Consider the following 4630-nt stretch of genomic DNA (forward strand, 5'->3'; position numbering starts at 1 on the left):
CGTGTTCATCATGCAAGGAGTTGCACGGTAATGCAAGGGTATCCCGAGCAGGGGGTGCAGGACATCCAATCAGGGGGTGTCAAGATATCTTGGTTGCGCAAGTTCAAGCATAGCAAGTGAAGATATCCGAGACAGGAAGCGTGGAAGAGATTTGTGGGAGATAGGAGCAGAGGCTCTCTCCAAATCAGAGAGTGGTGTGAGTTGAGTTGAGGATGTAGGATTCCCTCCTCCTCTTGTATCTCTGGTGTATTATCTCTAGCTTTCAGGGGATGCAATGTCTCAGTGAGGAGATGAAGATTCTGTTGGTCTTTTGGGCGTGACAAGATTAGCAGCAGTGTATGGACTGGATCACCTCACATGAGTTGAGGGGGTGATTTGTTGGTTCATCCCATGTGAGCTCCTATTGGAGAGCCCACTTTCTCCACCCAATGGAAGTGGCTCTCCCACTCTACCAACCCCATTAGAGAGTGGAAGAAGGTAGGTGGTGACCAATGAGGCTCTCCCTCATTGGTGTATAAATAGAGGTTGAGGGGAGAGTTGAAATGGACAGAGAGAGAGAGTGAGAACCAAGAGAGATCAGAAATTGAGTGTGAGAGCTGTGAGTTGAGTGAGTTTTATCTCCTCCTCTGTATTTGTATTTTTGCTCCATTTTAGTGATAATTCTCATTTCTGTCCGTGGATGTAGGCATTGGGCCGAACCACGTAAATATTGTGTTCTCTGTGTGTGTGAGATAATTCTCTGGGTGTGTTTAATCCTAACACTTAATATTTCTTCGTCCATTCCCATCAAGCCCAAGCTTGTGGAATAATTTCAGTGAAAATGGTACGGATTCATTTCACGCTATATATAATATTTGGATATTTTAATTTTATCATATTTAATAAATTATTTTTGTATTAGCGGTTGATACACATATTGTGAGTGTAAGTTAAATAAATAAAAATAATATAATATAATATATATTTGTTGTAATTTTAAGCGGTAAGAGTCTTTCCTATTAAATCTATGGTCTAGGGTTTAGGGTCCAAATCTTGCTACATCATCTTCTCAAACTTAACTTCTTCTTCTTTTAGATTAATAATTGGACACTTGGCATAAAAATAGATAAAATTTCAAGAGATCAGTCTAAATATTCACATATATAATAGTATAAATATATATGGAAGATATAGGTATAGAAGATAGATGGGTAGATATTAATGAAATCAAATCAAGATGGAAAAAATAGGGAAGCAAATTCCATCTCTTCCCTTTTTCTTATCGGGATGGAAAAAATTTGCAAGAAATAAGATAGGAATGTGGATCTGGGGCGGAACAAATCAAAAATTTTACTTATCAATGCCAAATCAATTAGATTTTTACCTAGAAAATGATTATGTGGTGGTGTTTGAAATGACAATTCTATAAAATTATGAATTATAGTAATGAATAAACCCTAATGCTGTGTTTGGCTGGAGGATTTGGAGAGGGATTTGGAAAGGGAAACGAAAAAGGTAGGTGAAATATCAATAAAACATGCTTATATTTCACCTAGTTTCACACCCCTTTTCCCTTTTCCTTTCCAAATTCCTCTCTAAATCCCCCAACCAAACACAGCATAAAGGGTTGAGTACAATTTTAGATTTAACGTTGTACTCTCTATAAATCTCAAGTTCAACTCTTATTAGGATCAATTTGTTATTTGGAGCTACCGTTGCGAATTCTATCTAAGATTTGCTTAACCCAAGTAAAACGGAAGTGCTTTGTGTAGGTGTTAAAATTAATTAAAGTACACATAAATTGATTTAGACATTAGATTATCAAAAAAATAAATAAATACATAAATAAAAAATGTAGTATTAAATAGAACAAATTGCCATTCATACCTACCTACCATCATATGGTAGTCATCGGGCGTCAGGATCCTCTAGAGTACCATGTCTAGAGTGATCTCCTAAAGTAAATAATCCAATGACTGAAATTAAAACTCACCAAAACGACGTCGTTTTGGTGAGTAAGTTTTAAAAAAAAAAAACCAAAAAAAAAAACCAACTTTTCACCCCTGCAAGCCAATTTCGGAAAATCACAGTGTGTTCACAGACCATCTGCTCTCTCTAGAAATCCCACTCTCTCTCTCTAACAATCATGGCGATGGCGGCGAGGAGACACTGCTCTTCTTCTCTGTGGTTCTCTCCTCTCTCCTCCCTCTTCCTCCCCAGAGGCGACCTCCTTGCTCTCATCTTCATTCTTTCTCTCCTCCTCCACCACCTCACTCTCTCCACCGTTTCCGCCGCTGACTCACACTTCGAGGGTTTCGACGCCGACGACGAAACCCTAGACGATGACTCTCTCCATCTCATCGATCTCCCTCTCCGATCCCCAACACCTCCGACTATCACTCAGTCTGACACCACCGAGTCCGATCATGGACCCCCTGATCAAACCCCCTTTTCAACCGATTCGGATATACCTTCCAAACCCTCAATGAGTTCATTCGAGTACTGGGACGAAGACGAATTCGAAGGCCTCCCTGTACAACACCAACCTCCAAAAATCGTGAATTTAACCGATTCCGAATCGAATTCGGATTCGAAAATTGAAAAAACTGTGAAGAACACTGCTAATGTTCAACGATCGTATATAGTCGAGATTGCGTGCGGATGGTTCTTGATTATCTTTGTAATCAATTATTTCTATGGTAAGAAAGAGAATGAGATTATTGCGTTGGCTTGGGCAACGAAATTCGCGACCAAGGACTCGATTTTCGACAAGAATTTTAGTCTTTTGGAGGTCGGTGATGAGGCTGACTCGCCATTGTTGTTGAAAGGAGGACAGAATGTGCTCAAATTTTATGCCAGCGGGCGGCGATTTTGTCAGGGGTTGTTGGCGACAATGGAGCTCAAAAGCTGGCACGATTTCATTTCGAGATTGTTCAATATGGTTGTGCCTTATAAAGATGAGATGACTTTTGAGGTTTATATGAATGATGAAACAATGGATCAGGTGGTTCTTGCACTGGCAAAGAAGAAGGCCTCAAAAACAATGCACAAGTGTGGGATCTTCAGGGTTTCGCGAGTTTAGTTTCGCCACCGAGTAATAGGAAGTGGGTTGTTGAGGATTTGGCTGTTATTTCGGATTTCTAGAGAGAGAAGATGGTCTGTCTGTGAACACACTGATTTTCCGAAATCGGCTTGCAGGGGTGAAAAGCTTTTTTTTTTTTTTTTTTTCTTAAAACTTACTCACCAAAACGACGTCGTTTTGGTGAGTTTTAATTTCAGCCATTGGATTATTTATTTTAGGAGATCACTCTAGACATGGTACTCTAGAGGATCCTGACGCAATCAGCGGATCCTTTTAGCTTTTTAGGCCTCATCCTTATCCACCCCTAGTTTCCTAGAGCTGGTTGGAATTTATTTTTTTTTCTGTAATTTTTAATTGTTAGGATAAAATTAGTATTAAAATATTATTGCATTTGACAAATGGTAAAAGAAAAGAAAAAAAAAAAAGAATTTAGGTGAAGTTTCAATTTGTTTTTTGTTTTTTATTTTTGGTTTTTGGCTTTTCGTTTTTAGTATTTTTTATTTTATTTAAATGATAAACACGTGAAAATAAATAAATAAAAGTTTCACTAGAAGAAAGTTAGGAAACAATTTAACAATTTTAACATTTACCAAACATAGTGAATTATCTAATAATTTTTTTTAAGATTGGCAACAACATCGTGAACTTGATAAAAAAAAATCAAATTAATCTGGTATAATAGTATTAAGATCTTAAAAATAAATAAACAATCTCCATAAAATTGACTTTATAGTTTACTTTCACCGCTAAAAAAAAATGGACGCCCAAGCTAAAGATTCAATTTTAAATTTTGTTTGGTGAGAGGTCCACGCACCACTCCATAAGAATGAGCTCTTTACCAATAGGGGTTGGTTCAGTGAATAAGACTTTCGAATCCCTCGCTCAAAGTTTGAGTTCTAGTTTCCATAACCCCTTGTTGGGATTAAAGGGTGGTTTTGGATGATTTATATAAGCACACTTTTTGACTTTTTATGAAATATGAGTTGGGTTTAAAGTGATGTGACTTAAATAAGATGATGTGACTTAAATAGGATAATGACTTTTTGAATTTTGTAGGATACCCCAAACAAGGCCTAAACATACTCTTTAGCACCTAGAACACGCGAGAGCCTAAGTTTCGGCCCCGACGTAGATGCGGTGGGGTTCTCTGCAAATATACTGTAGGTGCTAAGGGGCAATACTCTCTAACAGATATGTTGGAGTAGCCTATCTACATATCTATTTTATGAATAAAAAAAAAGAAAAGAACAAACTCTTTCAAAATGACCAAACTACTTGTCTTTCCTCTATTGCGTTTTACCTATTGATTTTCTCTATCTTCAGAACTCATATCTTTCTCTTCTCTCTTCAGATCTCTCTCTCATAGTTCGAAGCCACAACCAGAAGTCCTCGTTGTCTTCTACTCCATCGTCGTCTATTCACTACTGGAGGGTGGCGATCTCACTATCATCTCACTCCCTCACCGATCGCATCATCGTCTTCGATCTCCATCAATCTTCTCAGATCTGTTCACTTAAACCTTCAATCTCATTGATCCAATGTCAGATCTCATCCCCACACACAATATTT

General features: G+C 37.9%; 1 pseudogene across 1 annotated transcript; it reads left to right on the forward strand.

Annotated features, from left to right (window-relative positions):
* The first annotated feature begins 2082 nt into the window (after positions 1 to 2082).
* Positions 2083 to 3123, forward strand: LOC145812871 (uncharacterized protein At5g49945 pseudogene; annotated as a pseudogene). The gene has a single exon (XR_014356320.1). The product of XR_014356320.1 is annotated as an uncharacterized protein At5g49945 pseudogene (transcript).
* The last annotated feature ends 1507 nt before the right edge of the window (positions 3124 to 4630 follow it).

The sequence above is a fragment of the Camellia sinensis genome, chromosome 15 (assembly GCF_055761805.1).
Source record: "Camellia sinensis isolate YWXY chromosome 15, ASM5576180v1, whole genome shotgun sequence".
Classification (NCBI taxonomy): Eukaryota; Viridiplantae; Streptophyta; class Magnoliopsida; order Ericales; family Theaceae; genus Camellia; species Camellia sinensis.